Source organism: Pteropus medius, unplaced genomic scaffold (genome assembly GCF_902729225.1).
Source record: "Pteropus medius unplaced genomic scaffold, Ma_sr-lr_union100, whole genome shotgun sequence".
Classification (NCBI taxonomy): domain Eukaryota; kingdom Metazoa; phylum Chordata; class Mammalia; order Chiroptera; family Pteropodidae; genus Pteropus; species Pteropus medius.
In genome coordinates, this window is record NW_024340848.1 from 4,428,956 (window position 1) to 4,452,730 (window position 23,775).

General features: G+C 36.2%; 1 protein-coding gene and 1 pseudogene across 1 annotated transcript in view; both read left to right on the plus strand.

Annotated features, from left to right (window-relative positions):
* Window positions 1-23,775, plus strand: part of GPC5 (glypican 5) — a 1,124,843-nt gene that overhangs the window by 4,365 nt on the left and 1,096,703 nt on the right. The window lies entirely within an intron of this gene.
* On the plus strand, window positions 910-1,029 carry LOC120582883 (uncharacterized; annotated as a pseudogene).

Consider the following 23,775-nt stretch of genomic DNA (forward strand, 5'->3'; position numbering starts at 1 on the left):
TATGGTTATGGTGTTCGAATTTCCAAAGCTGTAAAAGGGACTTATGGTCTGACATTGGGGCAGATTATTAATATCAGGATTGCCTTGTATTGAAGCCCACTATCCAAGAACCACCAGAAACACACCTATTGTCAAACAAATTAAGTTCATTTTGCTTGCTGCAGCAAGAGAGATTGTACACCATAGGAACTGTGGGTGTCTTGCTAAGAGGCAATTGAGAGGAGCTTTTTATAGGATTTGGGCTTGTGCTGAGTGATTACAAGGAGGGTTTAATAAAGCAGGGCAGTTCACAAATTGGGCATCTTTGTAATTTATCTAGGCTTTACGAAGATTAAGATATGAGTAGTTGTTAATGAAGAAGCAGTAATCACTCTTGTTGGTCAAAAGAAGTGGATTGTGATTTGTAGAGGGTCCTTGTGGCTATCTTGCTGTACCGCAGGTCTCAAGTAGCTTTGTCTCATCATTGTTTTCCTATTCTTTGCATGTTCTCTGTGTTGAGTTGTAAACATCAAGGCCTAATTTCAGTGTCAGGGCAGTTTGTTACTTTCTCCTCTAGAAAGCCCAGTACGTGCTTTGATGTCTAAGAGAATCATGGGTTTCATTTTTATCCAGGCCTTTCGTAAAGCTTAATGGTAGGGAAGTGAGTATGATTTTCTACTTTAAGGACATGGAGTATGACTGTCCATTAGGGGCCTGTCTTGTACTAATTACACTCTATTCCCTCATTTGTAAAGGTTGTGTGTGATCCTGTCCTCCCATTATTCCAGAATTTATTTTTGCCAAGTGTCCAACATCCTGTATTTGTATAATTTGTGTTATGAGGAGCTTAATTTGGGGAACTTAAGAATAGCATTTTATAATTATCCTACTCTCCTCCCAACCACGTTTCCAGCTTTTCAAGATTTTCTGGCCTACGGCCATGCCACCCTGAATAAACTCGATCTCATCTGATCTCGGAAGCTAAGGAGGGTCGGGCCCTGCTTATTATTTGGATGGGAGACCACATCGGAATATTAGGTGCTGTAGGCATAAAAAAAAAAAAAGATTTTCTGGAATATGGATTTTTCTCTTATTTGTGTGTGTGTAATTTGCTTTCCACATTTGATAAGAATACCTTCTAAGTCTATAATGTTTTTTAGAACTGTTAACTGGTGTAAGACGAAGAGTACCATTCCAACAAACAGATGTCTCACCTAAACAGACATGATTTATAAATTAATGGCCTTCTGGTATAACTCTTCAAGAAACCACAAACTTATTTTGTTAAAATGGAGTCATGAGAAACTCCAGTCATATGCCTTGTTGAAATAGATCAAGTACCTGATCTACTTGGTCAAGTAACAATAACAATTAATTTTAATATAGAATAGCCATTTTCCATATCTACTTTTCTTTTATAAAAGCCTAACCTTCAACTAGAAGAAAAGTCAACATCAATTGTGCCTTCAGTTCTTCCACTTTTCAGGGTTAGAAATATCAAATTTTGCTAATGATACTGCTCAAATCACAGTAAAATGATTAGTTATTCTTCTATGAATCATAGTAAATAGGACAGCTTTTGATTAGCCATATCTGGTTCATATATGGCTGCCATGTAAGTTGAATGTATAATGTGCTTTTATAGAAAGATTTTGTACTTCCATGTTTTTATGGAAGATTATGTATTCACCTAAAAGTTTAAAGCACTGAAAAGTACAGAGTAAGCAAAATACCTTTACCATCCAGAAATAACCATCACCAACCCTTTGTATTATTTTTCAACACCATTGCCAATATTCTGCTAAGCACATAAATATTTTTTGAAGGAATGTAGAGTCACTTTACTTTTCTTTATAACCAAGTATGAATGTATCAGTATTCCCCAGGACATTAAACATCCTTCTAAACACTTTTTTTAGTGACTGTATAGTATTTCACTGAATTACTGTATCATAAATTGAATTCACTTTTGTTATCAGAAATGCAGGTTTCCATATTCACTACTACAAAATCACATGGCTAAGGACATCAAAGATAAATGTACTAAACTCTTACCACATACACAGCTTTGCTCATGATGTACATTCATTCTGTATTAGAATTTTTCAGTGTTAGCACCATTAACCTTTGGAGCTGGATAATTCCTTGTGGTGCGTGTGTCTGTGGGGTGGGGGGTGGGTATAGTGGCTGTCCTGTGCACTATAATATGTTTAGAAGCCTCCATGACCTTCACCACTAATGCCAGTAGCAATATCTACCTTTCCCCAGTTGTGACAACCAAAAATGTCTCCAGACAAAATCAAACTGGTAGGGAACCATTGGCATAAACTGTCCAGTCTATGGCTCCTTCACACACACATTATATAGCTGGCTAGTTTGTAAACTTCAAGTCTTAGCTTAAATGTCAGCTCTTCTGAGAAGCATTTCTCAAGATTCAGTGAACTCTTTCCCAGTTATTATTGTAGAACCCTCTTGTTTCATCGCACTTATCATGGTGACATGTTTTTCTTTCTTTTTACTGTTGACCTTTCACCACTAAATTGTATATATGGTGAGACTAGAGAACATATCTACCAGAGCCATTTTCATGAGCGTGTAACCTGTGCAGTCACACAGGGCCCCACACTCACAAGGGCCCCATGCTTGTTTTAACATTCTTCTGTCACCATCTTGAAGTTTGAACAAAGGAGCCTGCATTATCTTTTTGCATTGGGCCCTGCAAATTATGTAGCCAGTCCTATTGTATACCTTGCTCATTATGGAATATCTAGTGCCCAGGAGTGCCTGACATGGAATAAGAGTTGAAGTATTTGTTGACATCAGTCCATTGGAATAAGAGTTTAAGTATTTGTTGACATCAGTCCATGAGTATTGAACATCCAAGATTCTGCTTTGCATATACAATGATTTTTTTTTATGTTTTATGGTGTTATATAAATGGGTCAAATTTTGGCCCCTAAATGTTTTACTTATTTATAGCAGGTCAGAGCCTAAAGCCCACCAGTGCTAACTCAAATTTTTATATATCTAATTGCTTTCATATGTTCAAGAAGGCATGTTTATAGTCATTTAGAGTCTGCTTGTATTGTATACCTCACAAAACTGCATCTTTCATCAGCTAGTCCTGGATGAAACAAACTCTAGGGCTGTAAAAGACCCCAGTTGCCACTGCCCTTTGAAGCTCTCTGTCTCAGAGACTTCCCATCTTGCTGCTGAGTTAATATCACTTAGACAGGAGAGCCCCCTCTATAGTTCTCTTCTCTTTTGGAGTTCTCTTGTGACTTTTTCTCTTCTGAGTAGTAGCCCTGCACTGTTCTCTCTGGAAGGTCTCCTGCTGTAAGGGACATCAGTTCTCATGCAACCTGTGGAAGCACCACCCAAGTAAAGCTCATTGTATACCACCGCCATCTTGAGATGCTGCCTTTTCCTTGATCAGCCTTGAAATCCTCAAACTTACCACATATAGATGATTACTTAGTTATTTCTGATATCGGGTAGGGACTCAGAGCAGCAATACTGATTTTAAATATATTTCCTTTCCTCTACTAGACTATAGGCTACTTGAGAGCGGGATCTATGATTTATCTCTTTGTTCTATGATTAGGCCAAAATTAATAAGTTTTGATTTGTATAATTAACCTTTTATATATATAGTTACCTAATAGGTTCACTTTATTGTGTTTAATTATGTTTTCTGTGCTTAATATTAATAGAATGAGAAATCTGGAGTTGAAGTTTTTAAAAATATATTCTGATCTAGGCTCATTTGTGTTGTCAAGTACATTGTTTTAATGGAATCAATATTTTCTTGTGTAACTTTGCCACATATTCTATAAAGTCACACAACACTTTTAAGTGTAAATTTAAAGGAATTTTTTTATCTGTATTACCTAATATGTTTGAAATGGAGTAAATGAATTGCCAAATAAATGTCTGGAAGAACGTTTCCTCAAATGTCCTGCAAGGAAAGGAAGATTACTTAACAATTAAATACTGGAATTATTTGCATAGTTTTTATCATCATGTAGACAGTGTAGACAGTAGATCTGCTGTGGAACATTAATTGATCTATCATAAGGAGAACGGGGAAAAATAAAGGTCAGCAAATATAATTTACATTTGGCTCTGGATTGATTGGTGTGTGTTTTATGTGAATGTTTTTCTTGAAAAATAGTTTCTTTCCATGAAGATATTAATAGTAAGGAACTAGAAAGTGGTTTAGTTTTTCCATTTCCCACCCTTGTTAATTCCACATAAAGAGTAAAGTACATATTATTCCTGAGCTGGAGAGATTGTTTATTAAAGGATCCTGACTTGGGGTCCAGACTCCATATAGACCAAGCAGAGAGACCACAGCCTTTTGAAATAAGCAAACAAATAGTTGCTACCAAAGCAAAAACATGATATATGGAAGCAGGTATAATCTGTCTCTAAAGTATTTAAAACAATTCCAATTTTACACATACTCACTTAGTCTGTAGGATCTCTCTTCAATGATAGGTTAGGGGAAAAAACTTTTTTTTTTTTTTAGTATGAAGTGTGGTTGGTTACTTCTTAGGGTATCTTACAAGAGGTATTAGGTAATTTTACCTAAGTAGAAGGATTGTTTAAGTCAGTGCTAATGATACATGCATATTTTGATATGGTTCAGGTATTAACTTAAATGTGTTTCATATACAGCCATATGTAATAGTAGTAAACATTCTTTGTTTCATAATTTAAATTGCTTATTTCTCTTATTAGGATATTTGAATTATTAGTTTTCCTCTCCTGTGCTATAACCAAATTCCTTTTAGTTTTTATAATTCTATATGGAAATATAATTAAATAACCTTTGCAGATAACTTTTTTGGAGCTCATAGCCTTTTGCTTTTCCTTGTCTTACAGTTTCAAGGAACTTTAGTTGATGATTCCTTCAATATTTGTTTTGGGAGAGGGTAAGAACTGAGAAAGGAGTGGATAAAAAGCACATCAAGACTATGCCTTTGTTGATCAAAGGAATGTAAAAATTATCTCTGGAAGTCCTTGTTTTATATATATATACACACATATGTATGCATATACATATATATATATATTTAGATTTATTTGCTTTTTGAATAACTCTTATTTAGGAAGGCTATACCAACTTACATTTGGTTCATTTTCTTTTGATCATTGAAAATGCTGGTGTTTAATGAACTGAAACTGAAGTAGGTCAATAAAATGAAGAGATTAAGTCTGTTCTCACCAGGCTTGGGATACATTTCACTCTGGGGGAAAAAAGTAATTTTTAAAAAATTTTTTTTTTATCAACTTAAAAGGTAAAGGAAATAAGAATAACATCTGAAAGTGTCAGAAAGCTGAGGAATCCAAGAGTTCTTCAGGGTACTATTTGTCAGATGAAGATATGTGGATCTGTGTTTATGTACTTAAAAGCTTTAGTTACATAACAAAACAATTTTACTTTTTTACTTTTATAAATTCAGGGGCACAAATAAGCTTTAGGATATTAAATGTTTAATATTCTATTCATCTTTGGAAATATCTTACATACCAAACGAGGAAAAATAATAGGTATGATAAAGCATTAAAATGTCATGGGATAAGTAAATAGGGAAGACAGACATTTTCACTTATGATTTGTCCCATATTATAGTCACATATTTTAGTGAATAACAATGAACTTACAGTTTTGAAATAGCTTAGTCTTGGCTCTATCGCATATTAGCTATGTGATCTTTAGCAAAGAACTCAATCTCTCAGAAAATGTTTTTCTTTCTTAACACTGATAGTGATACAGGCTTTCTTTTTCCCTATCAGTGGTTTTCAAGGACCACATGGTATGGTGAATGAGCTTTGTAAACAGTAGTATTCTCTACAAATACTACATAATTAATTTTACATGATTAATTCTATTACAAATGTTCTTCTTAGATACATTTTTTATATTCTATCAGGGAGCAAAGCAATAATAATAGAAGTCCTTTTCCTTTATGCTGATGAAATACCAAACTGTCACATACTTTTCTCCCATCATTCGCCCTCAAAGTATTAATCCCTTGGAAACATAGTCCATGTTTTCATTCTTTATTTTAGTTAATAAATGATTTATTATTTATAGTTTAAGTCTATTGTAAAATCAGATTTGTTCATTCATATTATGTAATTTAAGAACTGAAGACTGGTATTTTGCAAAATAATATAATTTAAACTAATTCAGTTAAGATAAAGGGGAAGGTACTTTGCATGGAAAAGTGCAGAGTAACTACAAGCAGGGATAAGGTTTACCACATGTGATTGACTTCATGAGGTAAACGGGAGTTAATTCTCTACTGTGTTTTATTATGTTCTTATATGTCATTGCTCTGATGGGTCTTTCTGTGTCCCTTGTATTGAGGGTGTGAACTTTTCTTCCAGATGAGGGGCACAAAGGCGGAGTGTGCTGGCAAGTCTCTGCTCCTTCACATCGACTCTCTCCTCTGCTCGGTTTTTAGGCTATATCAGTGAGCATTCTTGTCTCTGGGAGTCAGTGGGGAGCAATGGCTGGAGAAGACTAGGCAAGTGGAGTGTGGTGGTTCCCAGGTCTCACTTTGTGGAGTCAGTACTAGCTGGCTATGAATGTCTGTTTAACTTAAGCACACACTCCTGTCAGGTGACTTCACAACTCTCTGGATTCTGGTAACTACTTTCTCCTCCTGCCTCTTAAGAGGTAGTAACAGCTTCTCCACTGTTGCTAGTTAGGGAGTACCACAGTATCCCTTACAGTTTTCCTATACCCTGCCCTTTATAAAACTTTTATCAAATAAGACGATTTGAGAGTACCAATCTATTTCTTTTCAGCATCCCATATGACAAAACTTAATATACTTTAAATATTTAAATCCACAGATTTAGAGATAATTTGATTTATAATGAAAATGCATAGAAATATAAATCGGTTCCGGAGTTAATGTATAAACATTTTTAGATGTTCACATCAATGATGATTTCTCTACTCACATTCAGTGATCATACTTTTGTTAGTTATTTCTTTCCCTCCCTTTCTCCTCACCCCTTTTATGAAGAATATTGGTGGTGGTTAAATTTTTAGGTTTCAGTTTGGAAATATGACTAAATTGATAATACGCCATTATAACACAGTAGTTTAATCCCCAGCCACTCCATCGAGTCAGCCAATCACGGAATTCTCTAGACTTCTATTTCACAAATGCCCCTATAATTTCCCAACCTACTAGCAGTGTCACCATCATGCTTTAATCTAGTGTCTGTCCATGGCTAGATTACTAAATCAGCCTACATCTACTCTTGGTCCTTGACAGTTCATCCCCAATTGAGTCCTAGTTGAGTTTCTAATAAAACTCAAATATTATCTTTATTTCTTGTGTTAAATTCTTCCATGATTCCCATGCCTTTCTTTAAAAAAAAAAAAAGAACATGATTATATTTGAATATATAAATTCTGTATAATCAAAAATAAAATAAACATAATAGTGAAATAAATGGGGAAAAAATAAACCCTATGGCATTTCATCTGCAATATCTAGCAACCAAAATGTTAGTGACCTTAATCACAAGTGAGCTCTTATAAATTGGTAACAAAGTCACTAATATTTCAAGGGAAATGAAATAACATACAGAGGAAATTTAAATCACATAAATGACTAATAAGGATATGTGAGGATGACAGGGCTCAACATTAACAGAGGGAAAACAATTTCTTAGGAATATCACATTGTCAAAGATTAAAAATACTGATAGCTAATGTTCCTGTAATGGTAGGAAGTAGAGTACTCTCACAAATACTGAGAGAGGAGACTGATGAAGAGTGTCTCTACATTCAGTGGGAATTCTGTAAATTTTGTGTATACCTTTTGCCTAGCAACTCTATAGGAAAGTATTTCAACTAATTGGGTAAATTTAAACATATATTCGTAGTGATTGCACAGAATATTTGTAGCCAATGTAAATATATATTAATGTCCATTAAATGATAAATTATAGATAATTATGTGGGCATTAAATCAAGGGAGGTGAAACTATATAACCAAAAAAGAAAAAAATGACATAACATGTTGAGAGAAAAAGCAAAGTATGGCCCAACAGGAGAAAAAAAAGGAACTTAAATATCAATTTATGTATGAACATACCCCAAAATAAAATATACAAAATCCTATTAATGGTAGATAGCCAATAGATAGCCTTAAGGAATAGAATTAGGAGGAGGGAAAAACAGTTAAAAAGTCAAATAGACTTAAAAAACTTTTGCGTCTTTTAGATTCTTAAAAAATATGATTTTGAATCACAATTTTAAATTTATTATGTGAAAAGTGAAGTTTATAAGTGTATGTGAGTCATACTAATAAGAACACTTATTAGTATGAATCATATACTTATATTAAACCCTTATAATTCTATCATTCTGAGTTTCTTTGTGAAATAATGTCTTCAGGGTTCATGGGCTTGAGTTCAAAGGCAACAGTGAAAACAGAGAGTTCCGTTGCTCTGTATCCTAATAGTCTTGACTTTCATGTCATATCAGACCCTTCATTATCTTACCTGTTTTCTTCAGTTTCATATGCTCTTTTTCTTCTCATTTGGAAGGGTTGCTTTTTGATCCTGAGCTAACATAAATAAAAATTGTTCCTTGCAGATGATCCTTGGAACTACCAAGGTAGTCTAAGCTAACTTCAGAGCCAGGAATTATTTCTAAAGTTATCTCTGAATGTGAGTACCAAATTATGGCATATCTTTCAGGTCAAATAGAAACATCATTTTTCTCTTGGAATATTGTGATAGTCTATTGGTCTTCTTTCTAGTTTGTCTTCATTGGAAGCCATTCTCTATATTGCTTCAAAGGTGATGATGTTTCTAAGTGATACACTTGAGAATATTGCCATTCTAAACTAATTCACACTTTCTGATTCAAGTAACATAAGCCCAAGTAAAATTGCCTTGAACTATGAAAGGAATGGATTGAAAATATATTGAGGCATCTCAAAGGACAGTGAAGGCAAGGGAAGGGCAGGGGTGTATATGTGCTAAAGAAATGAAAATTGGAACTAGCATGTTTACAAATCTCTTACTCCTTGTGATTTTAGGCTTTTTTCCTGTTGCAGAGCAGCCTTCTTCATATAGCAGAAAATATTGCTGCCATATAGCTTCCCCCCAAAAAGAGAGAAACTGACTCAACTCTCTTGGTTACAAGTTTAAAATTTTCAAGAGAAGATCACTGTATATAGGATGGCAGTATTTTTCACTAACTATAAAGATGAGCTATGGGGAAGGAGAAGAAGGATGTCCTAGCAAGCTCTTCAAGTCATACATTACAAATCTAGTGGTGGTTGGCACATGTCTTAAAAACGTCTTTTGTGGTTCCCCAGTGCTTACGGCAGAAGCTCAGGCTCCATGTATTGCATTTAAATTTCTCAGCAATGTAATTCTTACCTTCTTTTTGAGTCTTGTTTCCTGTGGTCCTTCCTCTTTTGTCTTTCTAGCTTTACTGTTAGGAAAGGTAATCTGCCTTGGGCCCAGAATGTCCTGTGTGTTTTTACTGGGTACGCTAAGAATGCAAGCTTCTGACTTCCCTTTACGTGGGCCATTTCTCAGTGTTGTGTTTGCAGCAAGCAACCCTGAGGGATAGTTTCTCCCAGGTCAAAGCAGAGGATTGTTTTTGCTTGGTATAAAAGTGGAGAATCCCCTGCAAGATGAGTGTCTTTCCCTGTAATGCAATCTGCTCCAGGTGCAGACATCCATCTAGAACACCCTGCAGAGCAGGGTAACCCACGTCATAGTCATGCTGCTTGCTGTGCTGTGAGTCTCTTATCTTCTGTCAGCATCCAGAAACAGTAACATGCTAGCTTGTTAACCTGTAAATAGGAAGAGCTCCCAGACCCTTCACAACTCCCCAACTTCTCCTAGACCACACCATACATAGACTTGGCTTTCCATTTTAGCCATACCTCAATGCCTTTGTTTTCCCCAATGAAGTATACATTTTTATATGAATCTTGCCTATTGTTGCCTCTCTCTGGGATACTGTTCTCCCTTTTCTTTCTCCAGCCTTGTCTGGCCATTCTGAGTTCAAATTCGTTTTGCTGCTTATTACTTTTGTGAACTATAAGAAACTCATTTTCTTATTTATAAACTAGGACTATTTTCTGTCTTGTAAATTTTTTTGGTAAGGAGATGATAAAGTATCTACTTAAAAATTATTGAATAGATCTCAAAATCTCCTGTGACCCCCTCTCTTGTCTCTCCAAGAAGAAGAAATCATTTCTTCCTCTGTGCTCCCATAGAATTTAGTACATAACTTCTTTAATAACACTTTGTCACATTAATTAATTTTTTTACAAATGTGTTTTTCCATAGACTGAACCCTGAAGGGACAAAACTGCATTCTCTCCTTCTTGATACCCTTAATAACTATCACAGTGTCTTGTACAGGTGTTTAATCAATATTTGATGAATTCATTTGATTTATTAATCAAAATAAAGAACAGGAAATTACTCTGCAGTTTAGCACAGGTGGAAGGAAGACTGAGCATCTCCTGACTAGTCCGCTGAGAAGGGGGGCTATGAGCCCGCACACACCATAGGGCTGCCTACTCCCACTCACAGCATATAAGCTTACACATTTATCAGCCCTTATGATGCATTTTTAAAGAACTCTGGTTAAGTTGACCTCAAAAAGTATAACTAGCAAAACCCACACTGTGTTCTGCTGCATATTATTTCTATTAGTTGTTTAATTGGTCCTCCTGGTGCAAAGGATCTCACCGGCTTGGGAGAAATGCTGCATTCTGAACATGTTTCTTAGAGCCGCAATATATATCAGCATATTAAAGCTTGGAGAAGTATTACATTTGAGGAAACCTATTTGTTTGATTATTAAGAAAACAAATTTATTTGCATAGGGTAAGAATTTTTTTAACTTATCTCACTTCTTATTCCCCTGGGACTTTTTTTTTTTTTTTAACCTAATACCAGTTAGAGAAGCCCTTCTTGAAAAAGTCGATGGAGCAGATAGATTTAGAAAGCAGAATTATTAGAACCTTTGAGAGGAAAGGAAGAGTCTAGTATGATTCTCAGTAGTCTAGTATGATACTTTAGTAGACTATAAGACACTTTGTAGGGAGGAAGGTACGTCATGGGGCATGTCAATATTGCGGCTATTGTGGTATATCAAGGTGGAATGTACAATAAGTATCACTGAGAGAGTAGTATAAATAAAGATTTGGGGATCATTAGGTGTGTAGGTGAATTCCTAGGAGTAAAAGATCACACAGGGACAGAACTGAGAGGCAGAACCTGGGGCAACACAAATAATTAAGGATTAAATGAAAGAAGATAATCCATTGGTGTTCTAGAAGTCAAGGAAGGGCTTTGAAAAGTGAGGTATTAATACTATCCGATTTCACAGAGATATCAAGAGTGATTAGAAATTAATAAATCTCTCTTGAAATGACAACTTGGAGTTTACCAGTTACCTAGGTATATGCATTTACCAATAAGTGGTGGGGTCAGAATTGAGATTGTAGGACTGACATGAGAATGAAGTGGAAACAAGGGGTTCAGATTACCCTTTCCACAAGCTTAATTCTGTGAAGAAGAGAAAAAGCTAGAGTGTAATCGGTCATTTTCGTGTTTTTGTTTTGCATTCACAGTTCATAAACATGTCTTAGGTTAAGAGAGTGATGTGTCAAGTGCAGAAAAGTGAGGCAGCGATTAGTCACACAAGGCTTTTTTGGCTATGTTAAGGATTTTGGATTTCATCCCAAGAGCAATAGAAAGCCATGAGAAATCTTTAAGAATAAGTACAATGAACAAATTTGCATTTTTAAAAACCTCTTCTTGTCTTACAGTATCCATTTAAAACTTCTAGGTGTAAGATTAGAGTGGCGGTAGAACAGATAGGAAGAAGGAAATTTTAAAATTACTTAAGAGGTTGAATCAATATGGTCTTGATTTCTTTCTTCTAGTTATTTTGCAACGGGAATCTATTAACATACTTCCATTATATTTTTTAAGTTGTACATCCAGCTGAAATCAGTCTGGAAATACAAGAGGAACATACTGACCTTGAATTCATGGATGTTAGAATAATTTTAATTATATTGCATGTTGCATGTTGTAGGTGGCTATTCATATAACATATGCTTCTCACTGCATCATTAATATATTCTTATGCTATAGGCCCATTGTTACTATTTGTGGGTGTTATAAAATTTCTAGAGGAGCTAATAATTTGAACCAGAAGGAGTCAAGCCTTGGTGTCTTAAGTGTTTTCAATTATAGATTTCTATTTTATGTATGTATTTTATCCTAGCTCTTTCAACATTAATTTAAATGTAAAGAGGTTCATGTAGTCTGAAAAGCACTGTAAATTAAGTATAGAAATGATATGAAAAATAAGAGTAGGAAAATAATATGAAGTATAAGGTTAGGACATGAAATACATATACATTTTAGCAGAATAAGACATCAACACTTGTGAGCTGGGCTGAAAATTTTGGTTCTGAGTTTCCTATTAGCCACTACAAAGAATAATAAATTAGTTACATGATTGAGAGCAGTTTTTAGAAAGAACAAGTAGTGAGCAAGAACATTTCCATGGTTCTTTTTAGAATAGGTCATATAATGATATAAACAATTTAAGCCTTAGTGGAGATTCCTTAACCAATAGAGAAAATGCGTTTGGAATATTTGGATTGTGGTCTCCCTAGCCAGGAAAAGACAAGGTGCAGAGGAGACGCTTTCCTTGTAGAATGAAATATAATGGTGTTTGACAATAAGGTGTTAGATTGAAATTAAGATGTGTTATTGGAATAGAAAATGATCAGGTCAAAACTTTTAAAGATGCTAATAGAGTCTCCTGATGATTATTACCTGTGGAATGCTTTTAACAGGTTATACCAAGTCTGTCCAGGCTGCTTACGGTAAACACACCTGTAACTCATGAATCTGTGGAGCATGGCCCACAGGAAAATGCCACTGTCTGTTAAATTATTATCAGAACTTCTTGAGACAAGAATGACTTCTTTTGGTGAGGTTGGTGGCAGGATTAGATGGTAAAGTATAGTGGGTGAAGATTGGCGTAATCCAGTATTTTCTCAAAATGTGGACCAGGAACTCCTATAGGATATCATAATCGTGACTGACATTCCAAGAGTTCAGGAGGTATTAAACCTAGTGTGGAGGCTGGCAGTGCATAAGAGTTAGGAAGAAGTTAACCCTGTTGTTGGAAATTTTGGAACATGTAATTCAGAAGAATAAATATTGAGTCATCTTGATAAATTTTAAAAATGCATGGCTAACTATATAATCTTATAAATATCTAGATTCTAGGCAGATGCCAGTCATCTAGTTTTTGGTGGAATGCTTTTAGCTGCAAGTAACAGAAAACAACTGAAAGTGATTTAAACAATGAGACCATTTTTTATTTTCTATAACAGAAATTCTCAGTGTAGAACTGTTTAAGTGTGATTTCAGTGGAATGACATGATGGCTCATACTAGGCTTCTCTAGAACAGTCTAGATTTTTTCCAACAAGGCTGTTGTAGTTGCAAGAATTAAATGTTAATGGCTATACCTACAAAGGACAGAAGAGAGGATGTTCCTACTTTAATTCCATTTTTAAGACTGAGGAGAGCTTTCTAAGAAGCTGCTTGATGTCTTTTCCTTCAAGGCTTACTGGCCAGCATTGAGATTCTTCCACTGGCTTTAAACAAGTGAATAATCCATGGGCTAGGGAGAGATCCACCTCCCATGATGGGTTTAGCTACCTGAGGAGAGTGGATATAATAGGGATTCTTTTAGGAATGGATAATTGAAAACTAGCTATTTGGTAGACAACCAACCATTTCTAGAACATTGATAAAGGCCCCTAATCTAATCTAATTGACCTCAGGCTAGGAAAATGTTAGACCACCATAGAGTAATGTCCACGGAATGGTGACAGGGAAGCAATATGTGAATCAAGAATTTTATAACTGTACAAATTGTCAATCAAGTAGTAAGGAAATAGAAAAATTCTAGGATATACAAGAAAAAGAGTATATTACCCATTTATCATTCCAGAAAGATTTTCTTAAAGGTTAATCCACCAATAGAAGGGAAAAAATAGATGAAAGTTGTGATATCTTGAAATAAAAGGAGTTGTGTTAATCATTAATTCTGTTTAAATGCATATTTAAAACTAAATATCTTTGGTAGTTATTATTACTGAGTAGAATGCTATCGCTTTTAATTACAGAAAAATAAAGAAATTAAAAATAGTGGTTGATCATGTATATCGGTGAGGGTTCAATGAGAAAAGTAGAACCACTAGTACATATACTTGTTATAGGAGTTTTCCTTTTGAAACTGTGGTTACGCCGTTTCTGGCAGACTGTTGTCTTCTGTTTTGATGCTGAAGTTTGAAGTCCGTAAGAGAAGCAGTTGGGAAGGTAAGACGGATGTTAAATTGGAAGAGTAAGGATAAGTAAGGATGAATCCACAGACATAAGCTGGAGCTCATGAGGAGAAGAGACTGAAATACATTTCAGCTTTTGTTGCCTCTGGTCTTGGTGGGGTATACGTCTGGCCGAAGCCAGGGCCGTTTGTCAAGTTGCTAAATATACACACCTGGCCCAGGAGTTAGAGAAACTGAAGGAGGATCCAAGGGAAGGTGGAGCCATTGCAGGTGCGGGTTGCTGCCTCACACTAACTAGGTGAATCAGCAGCTCAGGACATGTGTGAGCTACAAAATGGCTAAAATTGCATTTTTTGCCCTTCACATCTCCTGGAAGAACCTCTGCTGTGGCCCACCCTAACTGAAAACATACAGAGAAAGAAATTCTAGGAGATCTCAGCAGACTGCAAAGCTACCACCACATCAGGGGAAGAAAATCCAGGAGATAGCAACAAAACTGGGCTGAAGAGAGAAATAGGATTGTTTACTAATTTTTTAAATAGTAAAGGATGGTGGCTTTCAATTATATTTTATTCCCGAATTAGATATATTGAGAAATATGGATTAAGCATACTATTTAATATTATACAGACAATTTAACTATCTAAAATTGATTTTATACACTTCAAATGACAAGGAAAGCATTTTGTAGGAAGAGGGTAGTGATATAAAAGGAAATGCAGAATATATAGCAAAAGATAGAAAAAAGGAAATAGCTATGAATCATAACATAAAACAAGTGACAGATGTAAGCCCAAACATCCATACTACAATCAAGAGCCTAAATTGGATAAACATATTTAGAGACTTTCCAAATGGATCTAAAAGAGAACACAGCTATGTGTTGTCTTTATGAGATATGGTTGAAAAATTAAAAAGAATTGATGATAAGGGAAGATGAATTCAGTTTTGGACATTTGAATTTGAGATGCTTGTAAGATATAGAAGTGGAAATAAAACGTAGTCAGATATGCAGTCTGGATTCAGGAAGGGCATTATTACTTGATAAGATATAATTTTATGAGTCTTTTGCATGCAGAAAGCTGTGGATACAGTCACTTAGAAGAAGGAATGTAACATGGGAAGAGAAGGGAGACTTGAGGAAGTTCAACATTTAACAATTAAGTAGAAAAAAAATTATATTAGGCTGAAAGAGAGTAGGAAAGTCAGGAAATTGGAGGATCTAACTCAGGAAGGGCGTATTCAGCTGTGTAGGCTTCTGAGAAAAAAACTAGAGAAGGGTTTGGCAACATGAAGATCATTGCTGATGTTTGAGAGAGCAGGTTTGACAGACTGTGATTTGGAAGTTGAAGAGAAGGGATGAGATTGGGCTGATGAAGGAAAGTGAAGAAGTATAGACAGTGAAAACTATTTCAAAGAGTTTGATTATAAAAGGGAGGGAAGAGAAAGAGTACCCTGGTAACTGGGAAGGAATTTGGAATTCATTTTGTTTTAGTTGATAGAGAAGTTGATCCACACTGAGGAGAAAGGAAATAAGCAGTATATAGGGTTTATGAGAAGGCAGCAATGAACCTTTTTTTTTTGCATTTTGAGAGAGTGGGTAAGAGAAGATAAAAGAAACTTGAGACATTGGGGTGGCATGTTGGTTTTCCTGATTATACCTCAATTTCAATTTAATGGAAGTGTCAATGAAGTCCTAATATTGTTATAAAAGTTATCATGAAATAATCAAGTAATCAAAAGTCATCATGAAATAGTAGAAATTGTACTCAGAAGTGTTGAATTATTGATTTTGGAAGCAAAGAGTTTTGATACTGACAAGATCTGGGAGTGAGTATGGAAGAAGTGAGGAACTGATGTGTACAGAAAAAGTGGAGATCAGGAAGCTCTAAGTTGAATTTATAAAGAAGGCTGGGTAAAGAAGACTGTGTGTTAAAAGCAAAAGTTTTCAGTGAACAATTATTTCTGCATTTTAAGATGATGGTGGTGACAGTTTTTAACTGAACAGGTGAGTCATAGGATATTTTTTCTATGACTGTTTCTGTGTAACAAACCACCCCAATGGTCAGTGGTGTAAAATGACTATTATGCTCACAGATTTTGTGGGTAAGGAATTTGGGTACAGTATGGTATATTTCTGCTTCATGATATCTGCTTTCAAGTAGAGATGACTTGAAAGCTGAGGGTGGTTGAAACTAGCAGAATGTTTGGACCTCAGATGAGTTGGTCTGAAATATCTACACATAGCCACTCCATGTGATCTGTGCAGATGGGGTATTTTGGGGGTCCTCGTGGCCTAATGGGTAGGTTATAAGAGTATGTGTCTCAGGGAATAGTGCATAGAAACTGCCAATTTCTTAAGTTCTGGGCCTGAACACCAACACAGATCCACTTTTGCTATATTTTTGTTAGTCTAGTAATCACAGAGTCTAGACTCAAGGGGAGAGGGCATAGATCCCACCTCTTCATAGGAAGAGTATCAAAGAATTTTGTAGTCATGTCTTAAAACTGCCAGAGAGATACATATAAAAGCCCAGAGCTCAACTTCTCTGCATAATAAAAATGGAGGAAATATTTAGATTTGTTGAAAGATTGGGAAGAAGGAAGGACTAAGTAGGCAGAGCTGCTTGTCAGGGTAGGTGAGGGATATAGGAATAGGCGTGCCTAATATTAAATATTTGACTTGTATTTCAGCTCTGCAAACGTCCTAAATCTTCAGTACATTCTACCACACAAATACAGATGCTTGCTTGCTTTCTGCCTTCCTCCCTCCTTCCCCGTTCCTGTTGGTGTGTGCGTGCGTGCATGCATTTATATTTATGTGGTGGTGAGGAGATAGGGAATAGAATGAAGGGGAAGGAATTAATGAGACTTATTATGGTTTGGCACAGAATAGAGAAAGGGCCAGGCCAGCCTCAAGAGGTGAAATGCAGGTGACAGGAAGAATTCTGTAGAAGCAGGAACTCAAACCAAAGTTGCCACAAGAACCTAAGTCCTCAGGAACATGTGGACGTCTTGAAGAGGGTGTAAGTACGATGGGAGTTGAACTAACTTCTCAGTTATAAAATGGGGCAATGATAGCAATGAGCAGGAAGAAGGTGGAATTGTCAGAGAGCAGAAGTTTCAAAGGAGAAAATTTTATAGAAGTAATCCAAGGAGAAATTTAAGAAAATCAGCACTAGGGATACATTGATTTTTGGATATATTGGGCATACATCCCCCCTCCAATCTGCGCTAATAGAATTTAAGAGTAAACATCTTGTACTTGATGGGGCCCTAGGGAAGAACAAGTTTCTGGTTGAGGTAAGAGGACACAGGAAACTTTTGGAGAGGGAATGGGACATAGGGGATAACCAGAGGGTGCAGTAAAAAGATCTAGAAGAGATAAAGGTTGTGTGGCTTATTAATGGAGTTGAGCAGTTGGAGAGTGAAAGTATCATAGAGCATACCAGAGGAGATTATAATTTAAGATGTGATCAAGAGAAGTAAGGATGCGAGGAAAAAGAGATTTAGTCCATTAGTTTCTTGGAGCATTGGGTTGTAATTTTCAGCCCAGAATTCACCTGTGGCCTGGAGTTGGGCACCATAGCTGTGTTGTGTGCTGGGGTAGGGTGAGGAGGAAGCATGGGCTTAACAGGCCAGGCAGTGCTACTGTGATTGGCTCAGCACTGTGTGTGGCTCTCGAACCTTGCTGTAGTCAGCTGGATGGTGGTCTCTCTTTGGGGTCCTTTAGGTGGTTGAGTAAATTCATCTTGAAATCTTTTTAAATGAGAAGATTATTGGTATTTGGATTTTAGCAGAAATTATATGGCTTAGAGAGACAAAGAAGAAGCAGGTCTTCGGTGAAATTGTTTAAGCAGTGATGTCAAAGGTTGCCTAAAATTACACTTTCTCTATACTTTGAGTTTTCTGAACTAATTCAGCCCCTTATGGTTTTGTCAATTTGATTGAATTTTCATTTATATTTATTCACAAGCATCTGGGTGACACGGTTCCCTTTAATGTGTATGTTAAACAAACATGGTGGCCGTGGCGGGGGTGTTCCTTTAGTAGAGCTGAAGTGCCAAGTAATAGTTAATTTTTAGTACATTGTATGTTTGTCGGTACACAAAAAAGCCCTGATGATTGGGTTGGGACAGTTTTCAGTGTCAGTCACCATTCCCTACCCAAAACCGTTCTACCTGCCCCCACACAATTTCTCAGTCTGTCTTATTTGGCTGGGTTTTTCCACCATCACATATTTGAGAGTTCTGGAGAGCCTTCTATGTAAGCTTTTATTGAATTCATCCTTTCTTGCTACCCCTTCACCAGAGTAGTAGCTTAGGCACTTTGGTTGCAAGAAACACAAAGTAATTTGCTCTAATACAAACATAATTCCCAAAGTGTAGGAAATAACGGGGCCTCAGAAAAGGACTAAAGCTGAAACTACAAATAGCTCTGACAGTTTTCCCTTCATTGCTCTGTATACTCTGCTTTTTGTCTCCATGGTGGAATAGCATGGACACTTTACTCCTAAGTTGTGTATAAAGCGTTTCCGATGGCAGACAGACTAGGCTTTTTCTTTGTTACATTCTAAATTCTCAGATGACACAATATGGTTGGTTCTGGTCTGAGTCACTCACAGATAGTTAGAAGGGGCCTACAGCATAAGAATATATTAACTATGCAGTGAGAAGCATATGTCCTATGAATAGCCACACACAATTCATATGTGAGGTCACATGGCACACGTGTGGCTGGCAGGGATCTCTCCAATGGAGGTGATGAGAGAGAGTGGTTCTCAGAGATAAGGGGGGTGGTTATTATGAGGTGGGCCGATCCCACACGAACTGTGGTCTAATAAGTCGCTGGTGTCAGCTCCATCCATGGGTGAGAGTTCTCTCTGCTTCCTCATTGCTGGCCCCACCTGACCAGCAAGGTCTTTAGCCCATGTACAATAGTGGATGCAAATAGATCGACAGGTAATGCTTAATTTCTTGTGCCAGATAGTTCAGAACCTAAGCTTCAGCCTGGCTTGGGGGAGCTCTGCTGTGTGTGCCTGATTTCATCTAGAGAAAAAGTGTGGATTGTTGGCTATTGACATAATGTTTTTAGGTGAGTTTGTTAAAAAGAAATAGAATAATATGGGACTTCTTTTAAATTGTGGGGATGAAATTGCAATTCATTTTTTTTCATTGTTCAAGTAGCAGGCTATACAGTTGCTGTTCCTGAAAAAAATATATATGCATTAATTTATGACTAGACCTTTCGTCCCCTGAGCTGATTAACATGTTATAGAATGTTGCCTTCAGATTCGTGACTCCAGGTTTGAGTAAGCCTGTCCAGCATAGCTTTTCTCTGCTTCACTGACATGGAATACATACTTTCATATTAGACATGCTTGTTATTGATATAAAAGTAAGGATTTAAGTATGTGATTTTGTGCAAACATTAATCAACCATTGCTGGAAAGACAACTCTAGCATATTGTTGAGGATCAGTGATGCCATTTATATATTCGAGGGACAGCATTACAGTTCTATAGTGAATATTACAGTGAATATTATGTTGATCCTACCTGCTAAAATTGTAGATTGCCAAATGTTACTTATTTTTTATTGAATCCAGAAGCGTAAAAACTCATAACAGCTGAAGCACTTTATTCTTCTGAAAAAAAATTTGTTTTTTTAATTTTAATGAATCACTATAATTTTTGTAGGATGATGCCTGTATTTTGTAAAAGAAAAAATATGAATCAATAAATGACAGTGTTCCATTATTATGATTAATATTTGTAAAAATATAAATACAATAATCACAAATACTATTTCAAATGGTTTATTGAACCAGTTTTTAATGTCCTCAGCAATATACTCATCCTGGATCTATATTTAAAACTATCTCATTAATTTTAAGTCATGAAAGTGCCTCCTTAGGTTTCTTACAAAATATTTATCTGAAAGTTTGGAGAAAGGGAAGGAGACGAATTCTTTACTGGAGAGCTATTGTTCCAGGCACAGTGCCAGTTACGTACAATACACTGATAGAAAGCAAAGGGGGTCTTTATCCTGATGGAGCTTGCAGTCTTGGGAGAGAAACACAAATTAAATAGAATCAATTAAATACACAAAAGCAAATGTTCAGGAAAGTACCGGGATGCAGGGTCCTATTAGAGACAAGCATCCCTTCTGTCCATGATTGGTAGAAGTTAGAAAAGAATGGCCATTAAAACTGTTAAAGTTTTAGCATGACAGCTTTCAGTGAGTTGAACTGACCTTATAATTGTTTCTTATAATTACTAGGATCCCAAATGCAATGCAAATGCTCATGTGACTATCTAGAGTCAAGAAAATAACCAAAATCCTTGCACCAATGATTACAGATCTTTGAAAAGTACAAGCTTCTTGAATGTGTCTACTTTGCCCAACACAGCTGATCTCTCTCTTCTTAAAACTCTTCCAGGACACTACTCTCTTTTCTTCTTACTTCCCTCCCGACAGCCATTTTAGTCCTTCTGCCTCACTGACTGCTCCTTTTCATGTTTTTTTAGGGGATCTTCCTCTGCTCCATTCATATTGTTATACCTTGTATTGACTAGTGGTTATCACCCAGAGGAAATTATGCCCATGAGGGACACTTAGCAATCTCCAGAGATATTTTGGTCACATCTGGGGAGTGTGCTACTGGCATCTCGTACATAGAGTTCAGGAATGTTGCTAAACATACTTGTATAGGACGGCTCCCCCACAAAAAAAGAATTATCTTGCCTCAAATGTCAATAGTGTTGAGGTTGAGAAACCCTCTAAATTTTATAAATTAAACTCTTAAGTGAAACCCTTGTTGAAACCCTCAGTATTTAATAGCATTTTGCATGTTCAAGTATTATTTCTACATCTTCAGTTGGATCTCTAGTAGACTTCTCATTTCTAAATCAGAATTGTTTTTTCCTTAAATCTGCTCCTCCTTGTGTGTTCTCTTTTTCTGTTAATGGTACCACTTATACATCCAGTTTCTCAGGTCAAAATATTAGGGTTATTCTTGATTCCTGGCTCTTTCTTCAGATTGGATAATTTCTATTGACCTATCTTCAGGATCTCTGACTCTATTGTCTATTCAATTATCAAGCCCATCCAGTGACATTTTGCTATATATTTATATATTATATAATATAAAAATATATTTTTTCAGTTACAGAATTTCCATTTTATTTTTTTATAGTTTATTTTTGTCTCCTGAAATTTTTTTCCTGTAATTTATTTAGAGCGCATGTTCCTTTTATATCACTGAATATAGTTGTAATATCTGTTCTAGAGCCCTTTTGTGTTTATTTTAACATCTGAGTCATCCCTGGCTGGTCTTAATTGTCTTATCTCTTAAAAATGGGTCACATTATGCTGCTCCTTCATATGTCTAGTAATTTTAGATTGTCCCCTGGATGCTGTGAATGTTATATTTTGGTGACTCTGGATTTTATAACATTCCTTCAATGAGCATTAATATGTTTGTCTTCAGAGAAAATTAACTTGGTTGGACTCAAATTGTCAACTGTGTCTCTTGGGCAGCAACTTCAATTTTAGTTCAGTTCTTTCATCCTTAGCTTGCTGTAGCTGGGTTGCTTACTGGCCATGCGAGGTGTGGTTTGGGAGTCAGCAGAGGTATGAACAGAGTTTACACACAGAAGTTGGGGTTCTCTCTCTCTGACCCTCCTTTTCCTGGTATTTCCCCAGCACTTGCCTGTAGCTCTGGTTTTCCTAATCTCTATCTTTCAGTTCCTCGGTCTTGAAAGACTTAGTTTATTATTGGAATTTAGTCCTTTTGTACATGGACCTCCTCAAGCTATAAGTCATAGAGATAAGAAACTAATCTCATGCTTTTTCCTTCTCCAAATATTGACTACCTTTCAGAAACTGTCTTTTGTTCACTCTCTAGAGCTTTTGGGTCATTGATTGTTGTGTTTTGTCCAGAGTTAATGGTTGCTCTGTGTGGGTAGCACTGCAGTACTGCAAGTGAAACTCTTCCTGTTGTTTCTTGGTCATGAAAAGTTCATTTCCAATTCACAGCTGGAAACATTAAAGGAGTCTTATCAGATCCTCCATTCAGTGTTAAGTCTTTGAAGTTCTGGAATAAACAACAAAAGAGAATGGAATGATTTGGTCCACTATAACATTGAGAAATATTATTACTGTTATATTGACTAGATTTCTTTATATGGTGAATAACAGAAGAAATCGTGTTAGATTTAGGCTTCACTCTAAGCCAGAAAATGACTGTGACATCTGTAAGCCTTGTGTCATTCAATTTAGTTCCAGCAGGAGAGAGAAAGCTTTCCTGGAGGCCTCAGCAGCTATCTCTTTGCATTTCTTTCTTGTGACTGGCTGTTCATTTCTCAATTGATCATTGTGCTGATAAGATAGGATGCTATGTTTTAGCCAATCAGGAGTCATCTTTATGTGCATATCAATCTCATCTAAATCACGCGAATGTGAGTAAGAGATAAAGCTCCAAAGGAAATTTCAGGAGAGGGAACAGGTGCTGCCCAGCTCTCAGCATATCCAATGTTGTTGTCATGATTCTTGCTAGATTCATGAGCTTAAGTGTTTTTTATTCTACTTGGATGAAGGAATGCATTTGACTCAGTCAAAACCCTTTCACCATGATAACATTTCACAAATGTTGCAGAATGTATGGCAAGAAGACGTTCTCAGAAAAGATGGAAGGAGCACGTTTACCAGTATAACCTTTCTACTCTGAATTCCAAGATCCTATTTTCATCTGGTAACCATTTTTTTTTTTAAATGATATTTAACATCCATTATGGTAAACCCAAGATATATCTTGATCTAATGTCTTGATATCAAGGACCATTTTCTGTGTGCTACACATGTAAAATTCTGTAAGTTGACAAGGGGAAACAATGTTTGAAATAAAAGAAAATGCAACCAGCAGTCCTATTTTAAAAGTCTATAAAATAAAGCACAGATACAGAAAAACTTTGGATTTAAGCATATTCAATTGATTGAAGTTTATTGTAATTATTATTACCCAAACTCAGATTGTCCCATGTTTGGCCAGTAGAAACCTTTTGAAATTGGTTTCTGATGTGGGCTAAATTGCGTCCCCTACAAAATTCATAAGTCAAAGCCCTAATTTCCAATATGATATTGCCCTATATTGGGAGGTAGGGCATTTAAGGAGATAATTAAGGTGAAATGAGGTTATAAGGTTGGACTTTAAACCAACGTGACTGGTGACCTTCTAAGGAGAAAGACCCTTGGAGTGCACATGCACAGAGAAAAGGCCATGCGAGAACACAGAGAAAAGGCAGCCATCTGCAAGCCAAGGAGAGTGGTCTCAAGATCAGGCACCTTGATCTTGGACTTTCAATGTCCAGACTGTAAGGAAATAAGTTCCTGTTGTTTAAGCCA